This window comes from Coenobita brevimanus, chromosome 27 (genome assembly GCF_032717465.1).
Source record: "Coenobita brevimanus isolate Jiangsu-jjx chromosome 27, ASM3271746v2, whole genome shotgun sequence".
Lineage (NCBI taxonomy): Eukaryota > Metazoa > Arthropoda > Malacostraca > Decapoda > Coenobitidae > Coenobita > Coenobita brevimanus.
This window is the reverse complement of record NC_136980.1, coordinates 1,880,001-1,895,000: the sequence shown is the minus strand read 5'-3', so window position 1 is coordinate 1,895,000 and position 15,000 is coordinate 1,880,001. Positions and strand designations below refer to the sequence as shown.

Here is a 15,000-nt window from a genome sequence, read left to right as displayed (position 1 = left end):
TTCAAAATTGAGAGGGACCGATGATGATGATGATGGGCAGGTTGAAGCTTTTACCTGTGGAAGAGGGGAAGATGAGGGGTTAGAAGAGGGATGAGAGGGGAAAGCAGAGGTGTATACAGGTTATAAAGTAGTTTGGGTGAAAGAGGTTTGGTGTTGAAAATTGAGAGAGTAAATACTGGCGATGATGATGATGATGATGATGGACAGTGTAGATGAGAGAAGATCAGGGGTTAGAGGGGAGATAGAGGAGTATGGAGGTTAAAAAGGGGTCTTGGTAATGATGATAATGGACATATTATTTTAGCAAGAGAAAAGAAGAGGGGTAATTAGAGAAGTTAAAATATCAGTGTTAGAAAAGTGAAATAGCTAGGGAAAGGAATTGTTTTTGTGTTGAATAGGGAAGTTAGGGGGACGAGTGTGTAGTCGGTCGGTGATGATGATGATGATGATGATGATGATGGTGAAGATGATTGATGATGATGATGGAGAGACTAAAGATTTCTGGTGAAGAGGAGGGATTAGAAGGAATCCTAGATGGTATAAGCTAAGATTCTGTGACTTAGGAAATATCAGAAGAAGAAGCATAAACTCAGGGAGAGGACTTGTGAAATAAAAAAGAGGATAGGGACGAGTTTGCGGCCGCCTGCATGGCCATCGGCGTGATGATGATGGATGGGTTGAAGGTTTTCGTTGCAGAAGAGGGTGTGGATAGGTAAGGGAAGAGGGGTTGGGTGGAGTGGAGTCTGGTGGGAGAGTTTGTGCGAAGGGAAGACGTGTAGTGGAAAGGGTACGTGAGGTGGTGATGGTGTGTGGATGGTAGGGAGCATTACGGTTGATGATGATGATGATGGTGGTGGTGATGATGATGATGATGATGATGATGATGGTGGTGGTGGTGGTGGTGGTGATGATGATGATGATGGTGGTGGTGGTGGTGGTGGTTATGAGGGGGAGGATTATGATGGTGAAACTGATGATTATAATAATAATGATGGTGAGGAGGAGGATTATGATGATGATGATGATTTTTGAAGACTTTATTTTATACAGGGTCCGAGTTACAAGAGGGGCCAGTCGATGGAAAGAATTGAGAGAGAGAGAGAGAAAGAGAGAGAGAGAGAATGCAGTGGTCATGTGCATAGGGGTTTGGCTGATGATGATAGACAGGATGCTTTTATCTGTGGGAGAGAAGAGAGGGGTTAGAAGAGGGGATAGTGGTGTGGGAAAGAGAGAGAGTGAGGGGGAAAAGGGGGAGAGGGAGGGGAGGGAAAGGGGGAGGAGAAAAGGGGGAGAGAGAGGGGAAGGGGAGGGGTAGGAGGTGAAAAGGGGCACAGAGGGGAGGAGTATGAAAGGAAAGTGAGAGGAGTGGTGAGTGCATGGTCAAGTTATGTTATATGATGGATCGGTTGTGGGGAAGAGAGGGGAGTTTGAAGAGGGGAGGTTAGGGGGAGAGGGGAAGGGGGGAAGAGAGGAGTATTAAAAGAAAAAATCGACCCGTTGGAGGCTGTTTGTTATAAGGGTAGGTTATGATTAAAACAACTTTTATTAAAGACAAGGATAACAGAGCAGAAGCCGGCAGGAAAAAGTGAGAAGGACTACCATGCAGGATAGAAAAACTGTCATGGTTTTTTTTGTTGGGAAAAATGAGTGAAAAATATAGTCTATACAAATTTAACCCACAAGGGAAAGTAGTATTAAGGCAATGTTGTGTCCAGGCATCTCGAAATGAACGGATCTTGAATTTGGCTTATATTGTGTGTGTGTGTGTGTGTGTCAGTGTGTGTGCGCGCGCAGGAAAATATTGTATACTGATATTCTCTCAATTTCTAGGTAATACACAGATACAAATACCGTATGTAAGGAATAATAAGACGGTGGCTCAGTCGTTAGAGAGGTGGCCCAGGTTCAAATCTCCGCTGGGGCAGGGAACAGTTTAAGGATTTGAATGTCATTACGGCAGACTTTCCTGATCTACCAGAAGACCCGGCGACATGTCATAAAAATACCCCCGCTAATACCAGTACACCAGTCCTGTATGAAATATCCTCATGTACCTCCCTCTCTTCCTTCTCCTTCCCTCATCTCCCCCTTCTCCCTTCTCCTCCCTCTCTCCCCACTTCTCCCCCCCTCTCTCCCCGTCCCTAGAAACCATTAGAGCCTTAGGGAATACGCCCCCACCCTCCCCCTTCTCCTTCCCCCTCCCCCTGCCTCATCCCAGCCACTTCCCTTTCTGATGCCACTGTTACTGATACATTCAGTAGTAGAATTAGTATTATTATTAGGTAGCAGTAGTAATAGTAATAGTAGTAGTAGTAATAATAATAGCAGCAGTAGTAGTAGTAATAATAATAATAGTAGTAGTAGTAGTAGTAGCAGCGGACGGCACTAAAACAAAACCCTTATGATTCATGGTTTTCTCCCCTTCTTCAAAAGACCCGTTTCCTGTCTACATTAGTTTCCCCTCACTGGCAGGGAGGAGGAGGGAGGGAGAAAAGTGGGGAGGGAGAGAGAGAAGAGGAGAGGAGAGGGGAAGGAAAATGGGAGGGGGGAGAGAAGGAAGAGGAGGAGGAGGAGAGGGAGAGTAAGACAGAGGATGGACTAAAGAGAGGAGGAAGGGAGGGAGGGATGAGGAGAGGAGTGAGATAAAAAGAGGAAAGAGACGAAAATTGGCAGGTATATAAAATTAAAGTGGAGAGAGAAGAGAGAGAGAGAGAGAGAGAGAGAGAGAGAGAGAGAGAGAGAGAGAGAGAGATGAATCTTAAACAGGGGTCGAACAGGGTTACAATCGATAATTTGAGAGAGAGAGAGTTATGGGGAGGGGGTGCGATGATATTGGATGGGTAGTATACTGAGGAAAGATGAGGGAGACTAGGGAGAGAGAAAGAGGATAGAGAGAGAGAGAGGAGGGGAGGTGGGGAGATGAGGAGAGGGAGGAAGAGAAATAGAATGGGGAGAGGAGAGGGAGAGGGAAGTAAAAAAGGAGGAATGGGGGAGGAAGGAGGATATGGGGAGAGAGGGTGGGTAGGAGGAGGAGAATCGGGGAGGAGTGAGGGGAGGTTAACGGGAGGTGCAGGGGAAGGAAGGGGGTGAGATGATGGGTGGGGAGGGGAAGAGGAGGGGGAAGGAGGAAGGAGGTGAGCTGAGATGGGAAGGGAAAGGGAAGGGGAAGAGGGAGGGGAGGGATGAATGGAGAGGAGAGGGAGTTGTGGGTGAATGGAGGGAGGAAGGGGTGATGGAAGGATGGGGGTGAAGAGGAAGAAGGGGGAGGGGAGAAAAGGGGAACAGGGGAGAGAAGGGGGAGGGATCTGAAAGAAATTAAAGTAGAAATATTTATCGTGAATAATAATACTAAAAAAAAATCAATATACCTGACCTGTTCCTGTTAATGATAGTTCTCTCTCTCTCTCTCTCTCTCTCTCTCTCTCTCTCTCTGACCTAACCACCTCACTAACTACCGGTCAAACTAAGGTAATTGTCCTTTGGCCCATTAGGTCGATACTCCACTGTTAACCCACCCTATTGTTCACTCCCCCTTGTTGTCCGGATGATGGAGCACTTAATTGGATGGTTAGGTGGATGGTTGGTTGTCTGGGCAACGGGACAGTTGTTGGATGGTTGGATTGATGGCTGGTACTGTAGATGGATGGATGGGTGCTTGTTTGAGTGGTTGGATGGTTGAATTGATGGATGGTACTGTAGGATGGATGGATGGTTGGGTGATTTGTTTGAGTGGTTGGATGGATGAATGGATGGTTGTGGTGTGGGTGGTTGGATCGATGGATGGAATTGTGAATGGATGGTTGGTTAAATGGATGGATGAGTGTATGGTTGAATGGTATTTTTGATGGTTGGATGGTTAGGTGACTGAGAGTGGATGCGTGGATGGTTAAATAGTTACGATGTTGGAGTGGATACATGCATAGTTGTGTGGATGAAAGAATATGATAGGATGGAATATGTGTTTTATGAGTGTATGGATTCGATTCTGGTCATAGATTAGACAACCCGTTCCCTGAGTTCCAGCGGAGTTAGATCCCCCAGAACATCCCCTTCATTTAGTCTTTATCCTTTACAGTCAATAGGCAGAGATTTATTTTACCTAACAAAATATTAAGTCTTGCTGACCTGCGTACATACCACACACTTTCTCACGTCGCAGTTTGGGCACTAATACACACTGTCTATGTTGAATACACACTGGGGGTTATCTCGTTCAGGACTTGTTTGATGGTATGAGCGGAGTTTGCGTGTGTGTGTGTGTGTATGTGTGTGTGTGTGTATGTGTGTGTGTGTGTGTGTGTGTGTGTGTGTGTGTATGTGTGTGTGTGTGTGTGTGGAAAGTTCATAAATAGTTTCAACTCCTCCACCACAATTACTTTTTTTTTTTTTTTTTTTTTCGTTGTTAGATTACCACCAAAACCAATTTCAGTTCAGCTTGGCCCTAAATTGGCACCTTTCCATCCTGCATGCTCAGGTGTAACAATAAATTCAGAATACGGTACTAGTCACGAGGAAGTGCCATGGAAGGGATGTAGAGCCGTAGCGTTGTCTTATTCTGCTCTTGAACTACGTGAAATAAACAGCAGGTGGACGAAAAGTTTGAGCCAGGTTAAAGTAGAAAGAGCATAGTTTTTTTATTTTTATTTTTTTTATTTTAGGAGGTATGTGTAGTGGTGAAGGGGTTAATGAAGGCAGTATCTATCCCCTCAGTGGAAAATAGGTCTATCTGTTTATCTGTCTTTCTGTCTGTTTTATCTATCTTTCTATCTGTTATCAGACGCCTCAGTCCCGTAAGCGGTGACCACAAACAAATCGCCTCCACATCACTCCGTTCTCTGTCATTTGGCTTCCCTCCCACTGACTCACCCCCGTTCCCTCCTAATTCTCCCGACTTTGTTACTCCATCTCATCCTTCATCTCCCCCTACTTCTCTCCCCTTCCACCTCAGTTTTACATTCCTCTATTTCGTCTCATTCTCCGTCCTCTCCACATTGCCAAGCCATCTGGAAGTACTACAGTTAACACTCTCGTTAAACAACAACAACAATAATAATGATAATAATAATAATGATAACAATAATAATAATAATGATAATAGTAATAAATAATCATAATAATAATAAGAAGGTTCGATTCTCTCTCGTTTTGCTCTCCATCTCTCCAGTTTTCCCTCCCCTTCTCCCCTTGCCTCCAATCCCTCACTCTCACCCTCCTCATTCTGTGCTATTTTATCATGCTTTTTTTTTTTTTATATCCTCCTCCTCCCTCCACTTCTCCTCCCCTCTTATCCTCTCCTTTCCTCCCCCCATTCTTTCTCCACTCCCTCTCTACCTGCATCTCTCCCCCTTCCTCCTTCTGCCCGTTCTTGCTACCTCCTTCCTCCTTCCCTCCTCCTTACCTGCCTTCCTTCCCCTCTCCTCCTCTTTTTGCAGCCTCCTTCCCTCCCTCTTCTGTCTTACCTCCCCTCTCCTCTTCTTGCATCCCCCTTCCGCCTTACCTCCCCTCACTCCTTCCCCTCTCCTCCTCTTCTTCCCTCCCCCTCCCCCCTCCTGACACGTGTGAGAGGGGGGGAGGAGGGGGGAGGTGTAACATGGATGGACTGCGGTCAGTGATGAAGTGAGGGTGGTCACTGCTAATTGACTCTCTCTCTCTCTCTCTCTCTCTCTCTCTCTCTCTCTCCATCTATCTATCTATCTGTCTAACAATAACAGTAACCCCCCCCCCATACTCACCCCTCTCTCCATCTGCCTGACTTCCCAGCACCCCTTCACATCCCCAGAGAGAGAGAGAGAGAGAGAGAGAGAGAGAGAGAGGGGTGACAGGTAGGAACAGAGGTCAATCAGTGTCGAACCAACAGACATTTAATTACTGACCACAACACCCACCTCGCTAACTCATATTGGAGAGAGAGAGAGAGAGAGAGAGAGAGAGAGAGAGGGAGGGAGAGAGAGAGAGGGATAAAGGAGACAAATGAGGAGAAAAGGAGGGAAATAGGAAGGAAAGTGATGTAAATGAATGTGAGCAAAGAAGAATGAAGGAAGAAAGCAAGAAAGGTAGAACATAGTGAAGGAAGGAAGGAGTGATGAAGGAAGAATGCAAGGAGGAGGTACAACAATGTGAGTGAAGGAAGGAAGGAAAAATGAAGGAAGGAGGAGGGATAAGAAGAAAGAACGACGGGAATGAATGAATGAAGAAAAAAAGAAGGAATGAAGGATAAAGGGAGACAGGAATCGAGGAGAGGGAATGATTGAAGAAAAGAAGGAAGCAATGAAGGAAGAAAGAATGAAGGGACGCAGGAAAGAAAGAAAGGAGGAAGAGAGATGGAAAGAGACGAAAAAAGAGAAGAAAAGACGAGATGGAAGGAAGGAAGGAAGGCTAAAAGAAATCTCTGGGATAAAAAAGAAAAGGAAAGATGTGGTGACACAGTGGGTGAAGGAAGGAAGGAAGGAAGACAGTGGAAGGAGAGAAGGAAGGAAGGAAGAAAGAGAGAATGGACGGACGGAAGGAAGGAAGGATGGGAGAGACTGACTGGGCGAAGGAAGGAAGAAAGAAAGGGAGGAAGGAAGGAAGAAAGAAAGGAAGGAAGGAAGGTAGATAATAAGAGAGTAAATAAACAAGTCAATAAACAAAGAAAAAAAGGTACGAGAAGGTGATAAACAAGAGGTAAACAGATAAGTAAACAGTAAACAAAGAAGTAAACAATTCAATCAACAGGTGCTCCCCAGGTAACTTCTCCAGGTTAGCGAATCAATACTCTCTCTCTCTCTCTCTCTCTCTCTCTCTCTCTCTCTCTCTCTCTCTCTCATTTTCTCCCATTTTTACTCCCCTGCTCCCCCCACCTTGGAAAACAAATGTACCACCTGTCCGGTCTAATTAAGCCTGAATACACCTGAGACTACACACACACACACACACACACACACACACACACACACACACACACACACACACACACACACACACACACACACACACACACACACACGAAGCACTTAACACATTTCACTCTAAATACACACAATACTCACACTACACGCAGCAAAACGCGCTTCACACTATGGTCTACAAACTCACACTTGTCTCACACTTCACACCAGCAAACACACAACTGCACTCAACTAACACACTCACACTACAACACACCTAACGCACTGAATTCTATAAACTCACACTTTCTCACAGTACACACTACCCAACACATAACACACTCGACTCCACAAATTCACACTTCTCTCGCACGACACACTATAAAACACCTAACACACTGCACTCCACAAACTCACACTTCTCTCTGCATACTACTGACCCCTTATGACACTACACACTACATATCCTGTGCACACTTCACACTTTTACTTGACTTACTAATGTCACACTACTTCATCAGGCACACTCCACTGCCCACTCCCTTGCACACTACACGCTTTAGTGAAGAATCGGTGCTTATGTAAGAGTGTGTGTGTGTGTGTGTGTGTGTGTGTGTGTGTGTGTGAGAGAGAGAGAGAGAGAGAGAGGGGTGGGTGGGGGGGGAAGGAGGAGGATTTGGCGAGGGAGGGAAAAAGGGACAGGTGTCGGGAAAATGAAGATTTGGTGAGAGAGAGAGAGAGAGAGAGAGGAAACGTACATTATCTTAGCAAATGAAGGGACATGCTACCAAACACCTAGGCTCGCAGTCAGGTCGGTTAAGAAAGCTCCCTAACACCTGTTCCGAAGCGATTTATTTTGCGTATTACACCTTCCCGCCCTCTTCTGTTTTTTTTAAAGCACTCTAATATCACCATACTCTGCATAAATAACTAGCAAAACGGTATTACCTTGTTATATCCAAAAATAAATCGCTAAGGAAGAGGTGTTAGGGAGCATCCATACCCGACGAGAGACGGACACGTTAGCCCCTGAACCACCGTGGCTCCTGGTGCACACATACACACATAGATGCAGTTCCTTACATGAAGACACACACACAGCCAATACAGACACAGATCGCAAATACGCACATGCACACGCAGATAAAAACAACAGGTGTACACGCATGGAAACAAACACACACACACACACACACACACACACACACACACACGTACATGTAAAATAGATATACACACAAACAGCAAACACACTCACGCCACTTACACCGCCACTTCAAAAGCCTTTCATAGCACACACACACACACACACACACACACACACACACACACACACACACACACACACACACACACACACACACACACGGCATTAATTAGAGAGAAGTGCCATATTCATACCTAATAATGAAATGATGAACGATTGTAATTATCCCGTAAATGATTAATATTTCCCCTCTACACTCTCCCCTCAGTCTCTTCCTCCCCTCATTCTCTCCCTCCCTTCCCTCCTCTTAGTTTCTCCTCCCCTCAGTCTGTCTCCCCTTTCTCACCCCTCACCTCCACTCTCCTTACCTCTCCTCCCCTCACCTCCATTCTTCTTACCTCTCCTCCCCTCAGTCTGTCTCCCCGTTCTCTCCCCTCCCCTCAGTCTGTCTCCCCGTTCTCTCCCCTCCCCTCCCCTCTCCCCTATCTTCCCCTCACCCCTTTCTCTCCCCTCACCCCTTTCTCTCCCCTCACCCTTTCTCTTATTCTCTCTCTCAGTTCTTCTCTTCCTTCCATACTCTCTTCCCCCTCACTGTCTTTGGCCCTTTTCCCCTCTTCATCCTCTCTCTCTCTCTCTCTCTCTCTCTCGTATATGCTTGCTTCAGTCTTTCTTTGACCATTTTCCCCTCTTTATTCTTCCCTCTTTTTTCCCTCTTATCTCCACTTCTCTCTCCCTATCATATCCCATCTCCTCCTCCTCCTCCTCCTCCTCCTCCTCCTCTCTTTCTCCTCTCTGTCCCCTCTCTTTCTCTCTCTTTCCCTATTTTGCCTGGTTTGTCCCCTCATCTCTCTCTAATCCTATTCCCCTCTTCTCCCCTCACATGTTCTCCCATCTCTCCTCGCCCTCTCTCCTCCTCCTCCCCTCCTCTCCTCTCCCCTCCTGTCCTCACTCACCCTTCCCCCTCTCTCTTCACGCTCTTTAGCCTCTCTCCCCTCCCTCTCCCCCCCCCCTCAATCCCATACCATCCTTTTGCGCTTTCAATGATGTGTCACTCCCCTCTCCCCTCTCTTTCCCCCTCCCCCTCTTCCCTCTATATTTGTCTCGTCCCCCCCCTCTCTCTCTCTCTCTCTCTCTCTCTCTCTTACTTTCTTTTTTCCTTCCCTCCTTCCTCTTCTCACATTACCCCTTATCTTTTCCTTTCCCCTCTTTCTCAATCTCTTCTTTCTTCCCTCTTTTCCCCTTTACTTCTTCCCCTTATCTTTCCTCTCCCCCTCTTTCTCAGTCCTTTCTTTCTCCTTTCTCCTCTCCTCTCTTTTCCTCTCCCCTCTCACTCTGTCTTCCTCCCCTTCCCCTTTTTATTTCACATCTCTATACTCCCCCCCCCTCTCTCTCTCTCTCTCACTCTCCCCTGTCTATATTTTTTCTTAAGATAGTGGTCAGGATGAAGAAGATGTTTAATTAAGTAGGTGAGGCGATAATATTGATATAGTGTAGGACAGGTGTGCCGTGAAAGGTGTATTGCAATGTGGGTGTTTTTCTCCCCTCTTCCTCCTTTCTCCTTCATCCATTCATCCAGTAATCCGTCTATTCATTCATTCATCCACCCATCCATCCGCTCATTCATTCACTAATCCGTTCGTTCATTCATTCATTCACTGACTCACTAATTCATTCATCCATTCATTCACTCATTCATCCACTAATCCGTCCATCCATCCATCCATTCATTCATCCATCCATCCACTCACTAATTCATTCATCCACCCAACCATCCGTTCTTTCATTCATTCACACACTAATCTGTTCATCCATCCATCCACCAGGCCATCCATCCAGCCAACCATCTGTTAATTCATCCATCCATCCATCCATCTGTCCATCTCCCAGTATTTCCGTCTATCCATCCATCTTTCTATATATCTATCTATCTACTTATCTATATATCTATCCATGCATCTATCTATCCATCCACCACTTCTCAAAATCCCTATACCACAATTTAGACCATATCCACCCTTCTGTCCACCCCACTTAAGGCTGAGTTTCCTTTAACAGGTTGTGAATTATTGAGAGAGAGAGAGAGAGAGAGAGAATCGTAGACATTTAAAGTAATAGTGACGGAAATATCACACACACACACACACACACACACACACACACACACACACACACACACACACACACACACACACATGGGGGAGGTTGATTGCAATTATAACCTTCGGGCAGACAAATGGGATGCGATTTTCGACTTTGCGGTCTGCGTGCGTAAGGGCGAAAGTGGCTGTGTTTTGCGTGCAGCCCGATCTGTATTTAAAAACGAGAGGTGCTTGTCTGGTTGCGTTGTGTTTGCGTGCGTTTTTTTGCGTGCGTGGATGTGTGTGTGTTGTCTGGTTAGGATTGTAGGTGCGTAGGAGTATGTGCGTGCGTTGTGTGGTGGTGATGTAAATGTGTGTGTGTGTGTGTGTGTGTGTGTGTGTGTGTGTGTGTGTGTTATACTTGTAGTTTAATGTATACCGGAAGTACAGGTTGAGAGAGAGAGAGAGAGTTATGGTCTCTTACTTTTACGCCTTATCAGTCTCTCTCTCTCTCTCTCTCTCTCTCTCTCTCTCTCTCTCTCCCTCCCCCTCTCTCCACAAAGACGACCATATCACAAATTATTAATATTCAATAACAAGTCTAATTACTTCTAACTGTTGTAATTAATAGAACGTAATTGCTTGTTAGAGAGAGAGAGAGAGAGAGAGAGACTATGGGTGTTAAAATAGTTGAAGTTCCTATAAGTGTGTGTGTGTGTGTGTGTGTGTGTGTGTGTGTGTGTGTGTGTTAGCTTCCTCTTGCACTATGCCCTTCCTCCTTTTTTCATGTCTTCTTCCTTCTTCCATTTTTTTCATTCATTCTTCTACCTACCTCTGTGATTTCTTCCTCTTTTCTCTCCTCCCTTCTTTTCTTCTCTCTTTCTTTCATTTTCTTCCTTTTCGTTTCTTCCTTCTCTCTTTCTTTCATTTTTCTTTTTTTATTACTCTTTTTTTTTATTTTCCTCCTCTCTTTCCATATTCCTTCTCTTTTCATTTTGTTTCCTGTCCCTTTCTTTGGCTTTTCCATTCTTTCTCGTCCCGTCATCTTCCTTTTCCTCTCCTCTTACCCTCTTTTTGTCCTCTCCTTTCTTATTTCCTCTTTATCTTCCTCCTCTGTCCCCTTCCTTCTCTCCTTCCTCCCTCACCTCCCCCTTCCCTCTTCCATCTTTCTTCCCATTCCTTCCCTCCCATTGGCTCTACCTTGTTTTTCTCTCCGTCTTCCCCTTTCTCTTCACCTCCCCTCCCCCCTCCTCTTTCTCTTCCTCCCCCTCTTCTTCCTTTCCTCTCTTCCCCTTTCTCTCCCTCTTCTCATCTTCCATCCCTCTTCTCTTCTTTTCTTCACCCTCTGCTCACTTCCAACTCCTCTTTTCCCTTTCCCTCTTGTCCTCCTCCCTCGCTCCTCCTCCCCTCCCTCCCCTTCCGTCTCATTTCCTCCCCCTCCCAGCGTTTACTACCCTTCTGCCCCTTTCCCTCCCCCTCCCCACCTCCTCCCTCCCCTCCCCTCCCCTCCCCCACACAGACATTTGTTACCTAAGACAGAGAGCGAATCAATACCCCCTCCTCCCCTTCCCCCTCTCGTCCCCCTCCCCCTCCCCCTGACTGCACACCTCTCACCTCTCCCTCATCCCTCACTCTTCTCTCCCTCACCCCTTTCTTCTTCTCCTCCTCCTCCCCTCACTTCCCCCCCTCTCTCTCTCTCTCTCTCTCTCTCTCTCTCTCTCTCTCTCTCTCTCTCTCTCCCTCCCTCCATACCTCTCTCGCCTCTTCCCCATCCCTCACTTTTCTCCCTCACTTTCTCCTCCTCCTCCTCCTCTTAAGTGTGGGGTAAGGGTCTTATTTACAAGGTGTGGTAATTGTAGTGTTGCCTTGTGGCTGTTATTACTACTACACGCACAACAACTGCAATAACAACAAAAAGAACAAGAGCAACACAATAATAACAGTAATAACAGCAGCAGTAACAACAACAGTGGCAGGCATTTTAATAATAATAATAATAATAATAATAATAATAATAATAACTAGAATTCTTATATTGTTACGGTCATATCCAAAGAACTAGCCTATACATTGCAGATGAAAATACTTTTGTTATCACTGTAGACCTAATATTAAGGGACTTTAGGTATGACTCAAAATTTTTTACGGATTTTGACCTGTGACCTTGAGATCAAGGTCAAGGTCATTCATACTATGCAAATCAAGTCCACTCATGACCCACTACATTTTCACAGAGTTTGGTCAAATTCGGTCTGGTACTTTTCGATTTAGCGCTTTCAGGCATGAGGCGGCCATTTTGATTTTCCTCAGTATCTCAAGAAGTATTTCTTGGATCTCAGTATCCATACCCAGGTGCACCAGTATACCCAGGTGCACCAGTATACCCAGGTGCACTAGTATACCCAGGTGCACTAATATACCCGGGTGCACCAGTATACCCAGGTGCACTAGTATACCCAGGTGCACTAGTATACCCAGGTGCACCAGTATACCCAGGTGCACTAGTATACCCAGGTGCACTAGTATACCCAGGTGCACTAGTATACCCAGGTGCACTAGTATACCCAGGTGCATTAATATACCCAGGTGCACTAGTATACCCAGGTGCACTAGTATACCCAGGTGCACTAGTATATGTTGACGACTACACACTGGAACATTGGCAAAACACTCGATTCAGTAGTTTTTGGTGCGCAGGAGCAGAAAATGAAAAAATAGCATAGAGGACGCTGGTGCGGCGCTAGTGCTGGGAAAAAAAAAAATGTGCCAAAAGAAGCCTACATTACTCCTGAAAATTTTAAGTCTATCACGAACGGTCTTGGAATGCCAGCCTTCTAGATCTCCCCCTCCCCCCCAAAAAAAAAAATAATAATAATAAGAATAATATCTACAGTATCAGTGAGAACACAGAAGTTAGAGTTCCTAATAATGATAATAATAATGAAAATGACGGAAAAGGCATCTGCTACTACAGCATTAATAGTAACAGCAATAATTAACTCCAGTACCACCACCACCACCACCACTACTACTACTGCTACTACTACTACTACTGCTACAAAAACGTTAGCCAAATCATCTCACACTAAAAACATTACAATAACAACCAAGTGCTGAGGAATGCAATTGCTTTCACTCTCAGCCGTATCAACAAACACAAAAACAATAACAGTAGTAATTAAAACACTAACGACAACAATAACGTAAGATAAATACCGGTGTTTTAAGAATAATAAGTGAACAGCTGTTTTTAGTAGTATTGGTCTGCAACAACAATAACAACAGCTGCTGCTACTACTACTACTACTACTACTACTACTACTACTACTACTACTACTACTACTACTACTACTACTACTACTACTACTGCTACCACCACCACCACCACCACTACTACTACTACTACTACTACTACTGCTACTGTTATTATTATTATATTTATTATTATCATCATCATCACTGTTATCCTCCTCCTCCTCCTCCTCTTCCTCATCATCATCATCATCATCATCATAGCAGCAAAAATGACAAACAAGAAAGAAAACGTAAACCCTCACAATAAATAAAACAAATAAATTAATTAATAAAATCTTTGTGATAACACCAAAACAACAACATCAATAACAAAAAAAATAACAATGAAAAGGACTAAAAACGAATATAACAAAGAAACCGAAAAAGAGGACAAGTACATTAAATAACACACACACACACACACACACACACACACACACACACACACACACACACACACACACACACACACACACACACACACACACACAGCACCTCCATAAACACCAGCAGCAACAAAAACAATAACAAGTGCTAGCCATAAATAGAGTCAACCACAGCAGACAACAAAACACGTCCAGGAACAACAATAACATGAAAACAAGAACAACAACAAAACTGTAAACACAATATTGGATATAATTGTAAACAAAAACAATAACAGATAAATGCACTACACGTTACTACACTAAGCTACACCACACTGCACCACACCACACCACACCACACACCATGTAACTCATCCTCAACACCACACCTCACCACACCATATAACTCATCCCCAGCGCCACACCACACCACAATACATTACGTGACTACACCACACCACATTGATACACTACACCACACCACACCACACCACACGTCATATAACTCATCTCCACCACTACACCACACCACACCAGGCATCTGACATCTCCAACTCATTACACAGCACATTAACGTACACCACACTACATTACACGACACGACACTACACTGCACTATACCTCATCTTCATCACACCAGTTTCTACACCTCTTGCCACACTGCACCGCACCTCACAACCACCCTACACCTCAAACCCAAGCCCACCTAACCCATCCTGCCACTCCACACCACACCACACCACACCACACCACACCACACCACAAGATAATAAATACAGCTTTTGGGAGCTATAGTAATTGAAAGAGTGATAATGATGATGATGGTGGTGGTGGTGATAGGAGAGACTTACAGTACGATAATGGAGGGAGTGATAATGATGATGGTGGTGGTTGTGGTGATAGTGTCGTTGTTAATGGTGCAAGAATTAGTGGTGTCAAGGCGGTGCTGATAACGCTGGTGGTAATTAGGGGCAATATTTATTATTTACCTGCTTATTTTTGCTTACCTGATTATTCAATTGATTAATAATACTTCCCACATCCCGGTGGGAAGTGTTAATATTCTTGACAGTATTATTGTTATTATTATTATTATTATTATTATTATTATTATTATTATTACTGTTATTATTCTTCCGTATTATAAAACTGCGATATATCAAAGGCTATTTGGGCTACAGCCATCA

General features: G+C 44.8%; 1 protein-coding gene across 1 annotated transcript in view; it reads right to left on the bottom strand.

Moving 5' to 3' along the window:
• Positions 1-15,000, bottom strand: part of LOC145394385 (uncharacterized) — a 57,705-nt gene that overhangs the window by 8,100 nt on the left and 34,605 nt on the right. The window lies entirely within an intron of this gene.